Genomic DNA, 15,012 nt, shown 5'->3' with positions numbered 1-15,012 from the left:
GGAGATCTGATCGTGAATTAGCGTTTGACGATAGGATAAGGGTGCCATGTAAAAACTCCTTTTGCCTCAGTTCTTTATAGTCTGTGTCATATAGATTGTCTCAAATTTGACAGTTCTGAATAGTAATATCAACGGCATTATCTAACTGCCACTGTTGTTCTGTTAACAGTGTTTGTAAACATCTTCATAAGGTTGTCAGTGCTCTAAACCAACATAACGCTTTGCTTTTAAAGTAACATTAGGAAAATATGTACCAGTGATAATATTTATGGCCATAAAAGAATATCCCAGTTATAAATTTTAATAGTATCAACTGTAAGCGTTGTAGAGTATTGGTCCAAGGTCACAATTAAAAAGTAACCCAAACAGGTTTAGATAAGCGCATGCGCTAATACTGATTTGTTGTTTTCTCGCTTGCAGCGCCACCTACGCAAAATGGCGACTCCTGAGAGTAAAGCGTTTTGTGTTCTGCAATTTGTTAAGAGTGAATCTGTAATTTAATTTCAGCGTGCGTTCCCCGTTGGAATATCTTTGTACAAGAGTTGTTGAACTTCGAAGTCCTTGACGTAATGGTCGAGACGCCAGAACTGTTTTTCGCTGGCCTCCACGTTCATCTTACATAACGCCCTGTGATTTTTTTTCCTTTGGGGCTTTATAAAAGATCGTGTCTACGTTCCGCCGCTACCTAATGATTTGCCAGAGTTGAGACACAGAGTTGAAGAGGCTATTGCTTTCATTACTCCGGACATGTACTGTTAACCAAAGTGTGGTAAGAATGGAAATTTAGGTTGTGTGTGTGTCGTATAACTAAAGGTGCACATATTGAACATTTGTAAGAAAAACTAGGTTCGTTTACCTTCAGTTTGATGTATGACTTGTTGTAAACGGTTTTAATATAGCATGGAACCTGGGACATTCTTTTATGGACAACATGTACTTTGGAGAAGTGTCGAATTTGAGACAAGCCACATGCTGATTCTCCCGCGGGCTCTAGCAGGAGCAGACCCTTGACGATGTCAACACGCGGGCTGGAGCACACTTCTGTACGCGAAGCTGTTCTGCACCCCGACGCTCGGACTTCTTGCCTGGCTCGCGGCAGTTGTCGGACTCCTGCGCCCCGCTGGCCCACGCCGCCGACATATTTTCGCCCCCATCCCTCGCCTTCTCCAACCACCCTTCAAGTCCCTAGTGGAACCCTCGCGAGCCCCTTCCCTCAATCGTCCAGGGACACTTACAGGTAGACGGAAACTTTCGTCGAGGGCCTTCTCTCTCCCACTGTCTTTAGAACTTTGCCTCGAGAATCTCTTCTTCATCAAAAAGTTTTCGCTCTCTAGAATTCTCCCAAACACATCCCGCCTTCCTTGTCTTTTCCAACCCCCTGGAACCTCCTCCGCCTCTCCCAGACTCGAGACCCGAACTCGACTGCGCGATTTATCTTCTCCGCCCCACGTCCACCCCCTCCCATCCACCCTTCGTCCCGCCCTCTCCCACAATACAGTGTCCCAAAGAACAACCCATCTCTCCTCCTGTAGCTCGCCGAAAACCCCGTGAAAACTTGAGCCAGAATTGACGCCCTCCCTTGGCCCCCTCGCCCGCCAGAAAACCGCATTTCTCCCGGTTGCAAATTCTTTTGTGCCGCGCGGGGTAGCGGAGCTGGGGCTCGGAAACAATGAAACCTACCGCGCCAGAGGAAGGAAGAAGGGCTGCTTGGCTCGTGGTTGGGGGGGGGGGGGGGAGTGCGAGCGACCTCGTGGAGAAGCAGAAGAATCGCCGGTACACTCTTCAGTCTGAGCTCTACCCCCTCCCTCCCCCCCGGCCCTAGTGTTGCACGAGCCCGCCCTCTTTTCAGCAATCTTATCGCCGGTGTTTCTTCTTCGCCGTATCTATTCCATCTCCCTCCGACGCGAAAGTCGGTTAGGGAGGCTTCTCCCCCCCCCCCCCCCTTCCTTTTTCTTTCCTCTAGCCATTCGCGAAGCGTTTCAGCCGTACCTTGATGTTAAAGGGACGTCAGCGTTATCTGGTGACGAGATGAAGTATTTCGAGTGCCGGAGCTCCTTGAAGATCTGGCGAACTCTAATGTAGTTACTTAACATTACTGACGGTAGCATAAGTGCTCGAAGGCCCCCGCCTACCTGGGCACACGTACGGTGTGAAGAGCTTCAGAAAGATTCCACGTGATTTGAAAACTGCCCAAGATGTCAAAATTATGTCTGTTTATGAAAATAATTTAAGACTACGCTGAGGGCGGATGAGTAGTTATGTTTCCGGTTTTCGTTTTATGAGAGTGAAAATGGCTAAAACGCATGTTTTCAGAATACTTTTTCGATATGAACCACCTGGTATAGATTCTTGAAAGTACTCAAAGGCCTTTCATTACATCTTTGCCTTCATTTATCCGCCATATGTTATGTTTACAGCTCGAATCACATAGTTACCTTATGCACGACGAGAATATTGCGCTTAGAGGTGATACCGCGCCAGATGCTCTAGCGAGCATCACACTTATCCCACCTCACTAGCACAACTATACCCTTGGCTGGACAAGCCCCTTAATCCATTTGAACAACGAAGACAGACTGTTTCATATCACCCTTCTACCTAAATAAAATTGCAGCTTACTAAGCTTTTATTTCGAGAATCGTTCGCCGCTGAAAAACTGAGGTCATTTTCTAGTAGGATCGTGTTTGCAATACTGCAAGTACCAGTTTTAATTCCTTTGTCAGCTAGATGAATGAGTTCGCTTGTAGGTAAAACAATAAAATTAAATCACTATGAACATGCGCATAAAATAAAATGTATAGATAATAATGTTCGCAGGCTTTCACGGCCATTGTCTGAAGTAGCTTGGCTTCTGGGTTGTAGCCGTGTCGTTGGAAAATAATTCGCCAACGTTTCGGTCGACATTGCAGTCGCCATCATCAGGGAGCAGTTACCTACTGAGTAGGCGACTGCAATGTCGACCGAAACGTTGGTGAATTATTTTCCGAGGACACGGCTGCAATCCAGAAGCCAAGCTACTTCAATGTGTATAACTAGCTACAGTAAAAATTAAAATATTTTTTTGTTATAAGTTTAACCGAGGTTGTAATCGGTGTTGAAACTAGAGTAATTGCAGACAGATGGCGGGCTCGCAGTGCAGTCCAGCTCGCGGCTCCACGCCGCGGGGTCCGGCAGAGCCGCTGGGGACGACCCCCGCGGCCAAGTGTGCGGCGCCTCCGCCGCCCCCCGCGCTGCCGCCGTCCCTCGGGCGGCCAACCACTCCTCGACTGCAACAAACAACTGAAAAAAAAAATTAATAAAAATTTTTGAAGTGAAGCTTCTTTGCTGAGGGAAAAGGGCGGGGGGTGCTACAATAATGATGATAATATTTGTCATTGCTACGTTTATCATTCCCGTTTCACAGTTACGACTACGTTTCCTCCCCTCCCCGGGGACTGACAGGGCCTTTGGGAACACGGGTCGTCAGGCGGGCAGTCGTGGACAGCCCGAGAGAAGGGACGTGCTTCCGGAGGACGCGCGGCCGCCATTTTGTTCCCGCGGCGAGCTGCAGGGGGGGCCAATCGCCGGCCGTCGCGGGCAGCGGCCGCCCTGTGATCGCCGCGGACTGCTCGGTTGCGCCCTGCCCCGCTCTGGTTGGCCGGCCGGGCCGCTACCAAATAACACGTCTGCGGCGGGACCGATGCTTTAGGCCCGTCCCCTGGAGGCGCTGCCCTTATTTACGACGGCTATAAAACACCCGGGAGTCCGGGGTGCTATAAAAAAAATAACCACGGCTGTTATTGTTAGTGAAATTAGGTTTCCTTATTTAGTGGAGCCAAACCTAGACAAACCCAGGTGATGCGAAACTCGAAAGGAGCCATAGGCCAACGTCTGTTGTCAAAGTGAAGAAATTTATTGAATTTCGGTCAACTACGGAGCTTAAACCTAAAAACTGGTGAAATTTATGGAGTTCCTACAACTTAGAGAAATATATTATTTTTCAAGTGGTAAACCACGAAATGACCTAAAAAAAATAACTACTTTAGTTGTAATTATAATTATTCTGCCGAACAACCATTTCCAATTCACCTTTGACTTAAATAGTAAGGTCGTAAAAGTGAAGGAACAAAAATTTATTAAAAGTCGCATTGCGGATATCATAAAATAGTGTCTAGCCCTTCATCGCCGACTTGGATTCGCGGGCGCCTGTTGCCGTGTATATTCCAACCGTCGTGTGCTAAACGGAAGCCAGTTGGATCAGTAGAGGATGTGCGGCGGCCAAACTAACCCATGTATCTTGGACATGCGTCCGGCGCGTCCGGCCACTCTTGATGAATCGGTCCTTGAAACCAGCACAATATTGTACATAGTTTTATGGGAATAAGTACTTCTTAGAACACTCTTTAAGTGACACCCCCCTGCAAATTACTTAAATGATCTCTACCGGCTGAAATTTCTATTTTCCAACACTACGCTTTTCGCCGATCTGCAGTCGATTTCTCACAGATTAGATGCAATTTTAATTTTAACTAATTCAGTTTTGGAGAGAGCAAGGTGTGAATGTTTTTTGGGCAGTGCTGATGGTCTTCCTGACCATCGAGGCCTGTTGTGTATATACTCGTACACGCGCCATACCTCTGCCCCCCACTTCCAGGTTTATTTTTTCCAGCAACACGAACACGAGAGAGAGAGAGAGAGAGAGAGAGAGAGAGAGAGAGCAGCTCCCAAGCACGGCTCCTCCCAGGCTGAGGGGATTGGCTGGCCCGGCCGCCGACACCCTGTTATTTCCAGCCAAACCCCGTCATTTGGCCGCAATTATTGCCTCGGCTCCACTCATATTTGATGGCCAGAGAGAAAGAGAGGGAGTGAGAAGGAGGGAAGAAGGAGCAAGAGTAGAATAAAAAAAAGTTCTTGAGTTGCGGAGGGGAAAGGAACGGGTGAACAGAAAAATTCACAACCAGCTGCCGCGGCGGGGGTTGTAGTGGGTGACGTCACGTGGAAATGAATACCAGCGCCAAAGCTGCTCATATCATCTTGCTCAGTCAAGGTTGGGAGATCGCTTCCATCTTGGGTATTATTGTATGCTTCCGTAAATTGCTTTATAGACGAGATAATACAAGTCAAATGTCATTACGGCATACAAAATCCTCTAACAGGCTTTATAGTTCTGGTACTAATGAGTGATACTTTTTCTGGTGTGAGATAGCAAAGAAATTAATCAATTGGTTTTGATTATGGTTACAAATGCGTGAACGTTTTCTGATGTAAAATGCGAATAATTGTAACAGAATAGTATGTGTACGGCGCGAAGGACGCAGTGCGACATATTAATATCGCGTTATTGTGAAAGTGTGGTTTTTATCCACGTGAAAGAAAAAAATAAAAGATTATACATTACATATTTCTTATCATTACAAACGACTGCCATAAATGTTTACGCGTTATTTTTGTAAACATACATTTTTGTGGGAAATACGTTAAATTGGAATTCACGCGTAATAATAACAGCGGTGATCACATTTCAAAAATTTCAAGGATAAATACTATAAACAAAATTTAAAAAAAAACGAATAGTAATAATAGTATTGTCAATGTGCCAATCTAACCATCATTCTAAAACGAAATTCTGACGCTCATTTCAGACCTTCTGATCGAAAACTTGTCCGTTCTGACGTCACAGATGCGTCGCGCTACTGCAGTTCCGGCTACCACAAGCGGTTGCGGGCGGATTGTCTCCGGGGTGTTTGGCCGGTGCGCGAGTGGACCGGCGAGTGGACCGTCTTCCAGCACGGGCCGTGCCACCGGCGAACCTGCGCAGCAGCGACCCGGCGCTCCGCAACACGTCACGAGCTTCAAGCGACGAGAGGCGAGCCGTCGACGCACGGACGAGCCCGGGCTCTTATCTCGGCGGCGATCTGCGCTTGTTAAGTCGCCATCAGTTAACGTGCGGGAGGGCTATCGTAGCCCCGCAGGCGAACAGCGTTCCTCGGGAAGGAAAAGGAGGGAAAAAAAAGCCTTTGTTTCTACTCATCCAAGAGCCGGATCGAGCATCGGATGAAATTAATTGCGCGGAGTCGACTTCTTTTTAATTTTTTTTTTTTACCTTCCGCTGCGGCTTCGTTAATGAGTGAGGAAAATGTATTAATTAAGAATAGTGATACGTGTGTCGCTTGCATTGAATATCCCCCTCCCCCCTTCCCAATCCTACCACGTATTTCTTCTACTTCTCTTTTCCCGTGCCCCCGCCTACCTCCTCCGCGCACTTCACTATTTTCCTCTCGCGCGCGCGGCGAAGCGAACTTCATAAATAATTCAAACTTCGGCCGCTGCACGGCGCTGGCGATCATTTATGGAACGCTTATACGCAGCGGACCACAGGCCACTAACTACGGCTCTTTCCTGCGCTCGAATATTCAAAAATAAAAAATAATAAAAAAAGAGCTGTGAAAGATGAAGATAAGGGTACACGATGAAAATCCTCCGCATTTTCTCCCTCTGGAGATTAAACACTCGAGGTTTTAGTTATTTTTTTTATTTCTTTTCGAAAAGAAGCTTCTGTTGGAAAGAAGTCTGTTTCGTGGAGAAATGACCCGCCCCTTCGCGGTGGCTTTTGTAGATTTACCATAAATATGAGTTCTTTGTCATTGTCGCTCGCTTGAACGAATCCAGCCGTCGCAGTTGGGGCTCGCGTATGTTGCGTCAGCGACGCATCGTATACGACCGACATGTTAGAAAATGGGTCGATACCTTACAAGTGACTGGCGACTTAAGTTAAGTATGCACTGAACGATAAGTGAAAAAGGTATGTCATTAAAGCTGTAGGTGTTCAGTGGTGGATCGAGAGGGGGACCAAGAAGTGACTGCACCCCACCCCCCTCCCTCCATTGCCACTCGTCACTCCCAGTCTTTACTGACGTGTGAACTATTTTTAATGCTAATATATACATTTGTTTTCAGTTTGATAGGATAATCTAAGAATTTCTTCAAAACTTACTTTTTATTTCAATGCAGTTCTGTGGTGAAATAAATAACAATAATTTTGCGTTTACTTTGTGATTTCTATATAATTAATATTTTTCTAGTTCACATGTATCACTGACGTGTTGACTGATAATTTTAGAAACTACATCATTAAGTAGGTAAAATTCCCATTTTAATGATTATGGTTTGTAATCCTCGCTTTAAAAAATCGTGGATGCGCCACTGTACGAACTAGTTAGTGGTAAGTCAACGGTAAGGTCTGCACGGAACATGATAGATGGGAGTTGCGTCCAACTGCTCTAACGTCTATGGATCGAGCTTTAACCTCGCTGTGAACAGAATAATGAATTATATTGTAGGTTTTCATGAGAGTTCTAAACAACGTATTCTAAAATTATGCTCCTGCGTCACTTTGAATATTTTTAAAACGTCCCATTTCTAGCAAAATACGCCTTATGACTAGGGACCTGTAAAATACGCGGATTCATTTCGCGATAGGATAGAGTCCAAATACTTTTGACATTATTTTGCTCCAGTGATTGGGCCACAGTTTATCTGAAGGACTCTGGGCGAATGAAATATCTTTAACAGAAGAATTAGCGAATCACGATCATTCCAGTCAACAGGTGTTACGAGTCGGTAACCAATCAGCAGATGCTATTTGCACGAGTGCATAGAGGATCATGGAGTCTATCCTTTAGGGATTTGATATCGCGAATTTTACAGGTCTCTACTTATGACAAGGGTTAACTACCACTCCCGTATTTTGTTTTACAGGCTGTACACAAGCTCTTCTTAGAGTATACATCAAAAGCTGTAAAAATGTACTTTAAAACACAGTTCACGCCTGAATATGGTAAAATCTCCACTAAATAAATTTGCATCAAATCATGAGGACCTTCAATAAATACTTTTCTTCTGAGAATATTTTACGGAAGCCTCGGTGAATCTCATGTGCGATGCCTTGCCGAGCACTGCTCATTTTGCTATGTAGCCTGATTCCTACAAGTCTTCAAGGAAAGCTATAACCTCGTTACTGTGTCCAAAGTGGCTGGCAGCCTGCGATGCTGTTAAATAACCTTAGTGGAGCAACGAAATTGCGCTGGAAATTACAGCTTCCGGCAGTGAAGTCAGAGACGGAATAAAACAATTTTAGCTGCATTCGAAGATAAATTTTGCCCACCCGGTATTCGTTTTTTTTTTTATCCTCACCCACTCATACTCCTCCATAGCACCAGTAGCAGAATTTTCTCACAAGAAATAAAAAATTGGTTAAAAAATAAACTCCATGATTTTTTGAACCATTAAATAAAATTTGATATTTATTTCTGCGTCCTCGAGGAACGAGAACTACACGAATATTAACGCCAGATATGCTCATCAGATGGTCATATTTCTTTAAGTAAAACTATAAATAAAATAGTATTATTTTGATAGTAATTTTTGAAAAACGTGATCAGATTATTGAGGTAAAGTTTGTTAGTGGGCTAAAAAAAATGCTTATGGCATCAGCTAAATCCACTTATCAAATTAATGGAAATAAAGTTATAGAATTTCTCTCAACCCAACGGAGATGTCCTTACTGCTTTCTCCTCAAGTTTTTTTTTTCAAAGCAGATTAATTGTTTGAAACATAGACTACATGAGGAGACAAATTACTTGTAACTTTATCTTTTTATTAAGACAAGGCTTCATGAAGCAGAAATCTGAGGCAAGAAAATCTGTCCACGATTTTTTTTCGAAGAAATTAACTTTGCTTAATGCATTGCACTGAAGTAGCTTTTACATCAATTTACTGACGACTTTGTTATGTCGTACGGAAATGTTTAGTTCGTCTCTGTTTATCGCTGTTAGTCCGTATGATTTGTACGTGCTGTTGTCTGTTGATGTGTAAACATCTTAGCTCTCGGTATACGGCATTTGGTGGGATGAATTTTGTGAATGGAACGGAATACGAATGAACGGAAATATGTAACCACGGTGCCGAAGTCTTCAAGATGCCGGACCCACGTGTAAGAACATCAACCCGTGTAAAGTCACTTTAGTAATCATTAGGAGGTATACCAAACGTATTGGTGTGTAAAATTAAACTTTATGATAGTGACACTATACTGAAATATATTCGGCACACTAAAATTTTCATAGTAATCGTAATCACAAGTTTTAAAATACATAAGAAAAATGGCATTACAATGATGATAGTACGTATGCTCCTTTTGAAGTCCCAATAGGCTCGGTTTTACAGCGGTAGAGCGCGCACTTGTAAAGTTCAAGGGCGAATTTCGCTGTGGTTCAAACTTCGTCGCTGGATTTTTTTAAATTTTATTTAATAATATAATATGTAATAATATAATATGTGGAAGCAGCTCAATAAGGTAAGGTTTTTGTAGGATAGTCTTTACTGTTTATTTCAATCGTTTAATGAAAAAATATATATACAAACTTATACTTAGTGTTTTAATATGTTTTAAAATGTTTCAGGTTAATATTTTGGATAATCCATTGAATTATAACTTCTAACGTTTGCGGAAACTTTATAGTATTAACTTTTTAGTGAATTTAAAAAAAAATGGGAAGTTTAAGTAAAATTCCTTGTCAAAAATCAGGTCCAAAGAAAAATGTTTAATATATTTTCAAGTCTTTTTCGCTTTTATTTGAACCGTTTATAATAGTTTAAAATTTCCGTATGTTTAAAGCTGCTAATTTTGCGTGATTCTAGTGACGGGTGCAGAAAGAACGTATGTTATTTTGAGTCCAGAAAGTTTTGTACTTTGAAAACCGAATATTTTATTTATCAGTATATTTATCAGGCTCAAAATTATTTATTAAAGAAAAAATTCTATGTTGAATTTCGTATCCGAGTTTCGTATTATAAGTTTATTTGCAACATGAGAAAACATTTGTCCTCGTTACCGAAGTTAGATGTTTACACATTCTTGGCGAGTACCTACTGAAAAACTAACATATTCAAAAAAAATTCCTTTTAGTTTTTATACACATTTAGCTGGGTATTGTTTGCATAAATGTTTGGAAAACTCATAAGCTTAACTAGTTTATTGTGTTAAGTGTGCCTACATTTAACCAGTCAGAGGTTTTCTGTAACAAACAAAATATTTTCGTGGCTACAGTGGTTTGACTAATCTTGGGATGACAACAGTTGCCAGTGTAACAGTGTAGGCTACACTAAAGGCCCGGTCTCACACTCCGAGTTGGTTAGTTAGTTGTCTTGGTATTACTATTAACTGAGGGATATTCCTGTAAATTTAGTCCGACAACTGCCTTGCATTTGTTGTAGGGTCACAACATTTTCACACCAGATATTTACTAAACGTTATTTTCGAGTTGTGAAATTTCACGCACGTGACTTCCAATAAGATCTAGCAAATATCTGTTGAAAATTTTTGAGAATAAACATGAAATGTAAGAGTTATATCGCGATAAATTTACAGGAAAGGTCCTATAGTAATAGCTATGACAAGAAAATAAATAAGCAGCATGGCGTGCGAGACATCCGATTGACTTTGTTATTAATTAGTTCGACGGCTGTTCGCGGCGCAGTGGACGGTGTGGTCCAACAGTCGCCTAACCGAGTCGCGTGAGCCCATCCCGGCCCGCCCGCACTTCGCGAGCCGTGCGGTCCACTCCAAGCAGGCGCACCAACCTCCGCCCGGACGAACTGACCTCGTGGTCGCGGAGTGGCAGCGCTCTGAAAACAAACCCACGCAATCAAGTGTTTAAGTGTCTTGGGAAATGTGTTGTCTAGTTCCTTCTGTACTTTGGGTCACTAAGGAGTCCGCTTAAAGGAAATAAGAAAATGACAGTGGAGTAAAACTATTTTCACTCTAGGCGAAATGCCACGCCACGACTACTCATGTTGATTGATACCTATTGTTTATCCCATGGCCGAGTGTGTATACTTTTTAATAGATTCGCATTTGGCACTGAGTTGTCATTTCACATGAATGTTATCACTAAATAAAATTAAGTACCTTGTTCTCCGAAAAAATTAGGCTAGGCAACAGTTTACTAGTGTTTTTCTCAACAAAAATAATATTGCAAGAACTTTCAGCTGTCAAACTAAAATGTTTCTAAAAATACCTGTAAGAATAGTGCACTTGCTGTGGAATATACCTACTTTATAGTTGTTTTGTATTCAATAACTTATAAATAAATAGATATGAAAATGTGTGAGTTTGTGAGAGACCGTTTTTACATTAACATAACTAATAAACTGATTTCGATAAAATTTTGAACAGAGGTAGGCTGTAAATTGAATTAATACATAGGCTTCATATCATTATGAAAGTCCACGTCTTCGGGGGTTGAAAATGGGGTAAATTTAGTTTTATAATAAAACAAATACATATACTATAAACGCCAAGCAAGACATGTGAAGGCTTAAATTTATGCTGTAGTTGCTCCAAAAGCAAGGAATGCGATAGTTATAAGCTCGAAAAGTAGGGTTTACGTAAGATAACGTGATAAAATAGCGTGACTTTCACGTATGTATGACTACGTGAATCATTTTTGCTCAGTTGTTTCGTGTACACTGTTATAAATTAAAGTAAATTTACTTAAACTTAGTTTTTAACGGAGAAATTACCTCAAATCAAACGAACAGTTCTTTGTAACTTCAGATAACTTAACTAAGCCGTATTTCGACTTCTCAGTTCCGTGCTCCGCTGTGCACAAGGCAAACAGTCACGTGTAAGGGAGAAGGGGGTTCTTGCTGTTGAATTGATAAAATTTTGGTCGGCATACTAAGATTAATCTTGTGGATTCATGTTCAGTGCAATTTCCGTAAACTTGCGAAGATACTGTAAATTAACAAAGATTCATGAATAATTTGTAACCAGCTTTCTTTGTAAATTTAAAGTGAACATTTTTAACGGTGTGCAGTTATCCCGCAAACAAACATATAAGATCGCCGATATGTTGTATCACTGTAATTACGATAATTTTATCACTCTGGTTTCTGAAGCATATCGCTAGCTGTAAGCTAAGTGTGATATTGGATTTACTGGATTAACACATTATATTATTATGTAAATATGTGTTTTAGGTTTTATTAAAATTTTATTTTGCGCTATTATAATGTTTCAATGTTATAAAATAATAGACGAATTTAAAACATTGAATGGTAAAGCGGTACAGATATACTCGGAGCTGAGCATCAGAACGCTTTGAGTCGAAACAGAGAACGAGTTCATCAACGTCTCATACAACAGCTAGTAAATAATATAACTCAAGAAAATTCACGTTTAAGATTTTATATTGAGCTTTACGTCTCGTCGGCAATTAGGCCGACGCAGAAGCACGCACTTAACACTAATTGGAGATCATGGTAAATGAACCGTCCATTGTCTACATTAATAATTCCATTCCAGTATATTCGTGGAACAAGGAAATTAGAAAAATGATGGCTGGACCTGAATTTGAATCCAGTTCTCGAAATTTAAGTGCAGTGTCTTAATCACTGCACCATCTTGTCCCCCCCTTTCCCTTTTAGTTGTTTCTGCTATCCGCCAGAGTAACACTATGTATCGAATGTATTTTAGTATTCATTTGAAACTTGATTAGGAACGTTTCAAGTGAATCGAAGTAAGTGATAGAAGAATTCACGAACATATTTGGGGACTCTCCTAGTATGCGCTTTCAGCTTCGTAAATTAATATCCAGGATACTGAAAATATTTAGTACCATTACTTGGTCACGTTGTTAGATCCTAAATTACAGCTTCAAAATTTATCTAATAATAGTAAAAATATATCACGCAAATTTTCATAATTATGATCACTTGCGATATTTTACAGCATGAAAATAACGTTAGGTAAATATCAGATGAGAAAAGTTGTAATCCAATAACAAATACAGGAGAGCTATAGAAAAAAAATTACATTAAATTTTTTTAATTAACAGAAATAGAAGATAATTAAATAATTATTTTTACGTGTGAGACCCAGCCTTAAGTACTAGCAACCAAGATGAGTTTGGAGGTATAGCAGAACATACAATAGGAAAATATAAAGTGAGAATTTATTAAAATCTTATCGAAATAAACTTATGAAAATCATGTAAAGTTTTACTAAAAATTTTTCACGTAGTCACGAATTTAAAAAAAACTTAAGAACACCTTTCTTATCCTCGAAACCAAGAAGAAACGTATTTTGGAAAACATGAGCCTGTCTGTTTATAGGTCCGTCTGTCTGTGTGCCTGTCCGTCTACAATGTTTAGGTAATACTAAATAACTCGAGAGATACGTACTGAAGCTGTTCAGAAGAAACTAATTTTATTACAATAATTTTAAAGGAAAATATAAATTATGGCAAATACCGTTACCATTAGTCATTTGAAAGATAAAGTGTAGGTTGAACAATTTTTTTTCTTTTTTCGTTTTGTTTGTATTTTTACTATTATTTCGGTGAAACAATTTAGAGTGATGAAAATATTGTTATGGCACATACGAGAGCCTGTAAGCTATAAAAATTAACATAATGTAGTAGCCTGGTGTTATGTTTCCAATTTATGTATGGCGTCGTCTTCACACTTGCACATTATATTTGTGTGCATGTGCCAAAATATGTAGTAGTGCTGCCTTTGTTTGTTTGGTATCAAAGTTATGTACACAAAAATGTATATATATACTATATATATAATTACCTACTATAATGTGAAAGTAGGCTTCACTTAGTTATTTTATACACCTTTATTGGGTTAATATGCGGTGCTTTTTCATAATTAAAACAGTGAATTTACACATAAACAAATGATTTTAACTTGGGTTATCCTGTTATAAAATACATAATAACAATTACCCTATTCTGTACTAGTATTTCTCAGGATAACTATACGGGACTTAAGGCGGGCACAGAGCATAAACAAATGTCTTAGAAATGAATTAAACACAAATTCACCAGTTTCACTATGTTTGTAACATACACTGTATTGACAGTGAAACATACAAAATATTACAAAACGTATTTTTTAAGCTTGTTAGGGTTTTATACGTACGACTAGGTAGTTCAGACAGAGAACACAGTTTTCGATACTTAGGACCTCTGAGCTCACGGGTGTTCTGACTTTCTGTATATTGTAACTTTTAAGAAAATATTTAAATTTTAAAATAATATTGCTGCACGATACATTCTTAATAAGTCTTGCTTCACAACACAACAATGCTTAAACGCCAGTTCAATTACGTTTATCCACCTTTCTAAAGCGTTGGCGTCAGTTGTGTTCACAATTATAAGCATATCAAATGGTCGTAGATACAGACTTACTGCGTAGTCTTATTTCTTCAACATGCACTTCCTACTTACAATTCCGTAAGGAACTGCCTTAATCAGTTTACTTAGCCATGGTAGGTAAAAGTTTTTATCCACCCTTGTGCGACGGATCCTTCAAAATTGCTAAACTGAAACACTGATTAGTTCCCGGCACAAAACTGTTATATTTTATTTTATGGTGGCGTCACTTACGCTTCAAAGGTTCTTAATTTAAGTTAATCTAAATTAACATTGTTTCAAAATGCTGTCCTCCCATTGGCTGGTTGATACGCTGATAAACATTACCAGGCGTAGCAGAACAGAACTAAAACATAAAAATTAAACGGTAAATATCCCAAAAATGATCAACTTTAAAATACAATAGTTTGACATTGCATTACTCTGTATTAAAGAGTGCATTGTTGGGATAATAACATATATCATTCCCTCCTAAACAAAGGAACTGTTGCAGAACTATGTGTAAACATACCATTTAGAACATAATAATGATAAAAGAAAAAAATTATATAAATAATAGTTAGCTGTCATTATTGATATAAATAAAAACCGTTTGTACGAGACAAGTGTGTCGTTTTGGCCCAATAACTTGATTGTTATAAAATAATACTTAAAACATGAATTATTGTCAGTAATGTTTTGTAAAAATTAGTAATGTGATGTTTAATATTTAAAAATATTTTTAATTTTAATTTTTTTTGTTTCATTTTCACTTTGAAGTACACGATTTACCTGTAATTACACTAAATTATACAACGGGCGATAGTTA

The sequence above is a fragment of the Bacillus rossius genome, chromosome 3 (genome assembly GCF_032445375.1).
Source record: "Bacillus rossius redtenbacheri isolate Brsri chromosome 3, Brsri_v3, whole genome shotgun sequence".
Classification (NCBI taxonomy): Eukaryota; Metazoa; Arthropoda; class Insecta; order Phasmatodea; family Bacillidae; genus Bacillus; species Bacillus rossius.
The sequence above is the reverse complement of the archived record's forward strand: the minus strand, read 5'-3'. Positions refer to the sequence as shown.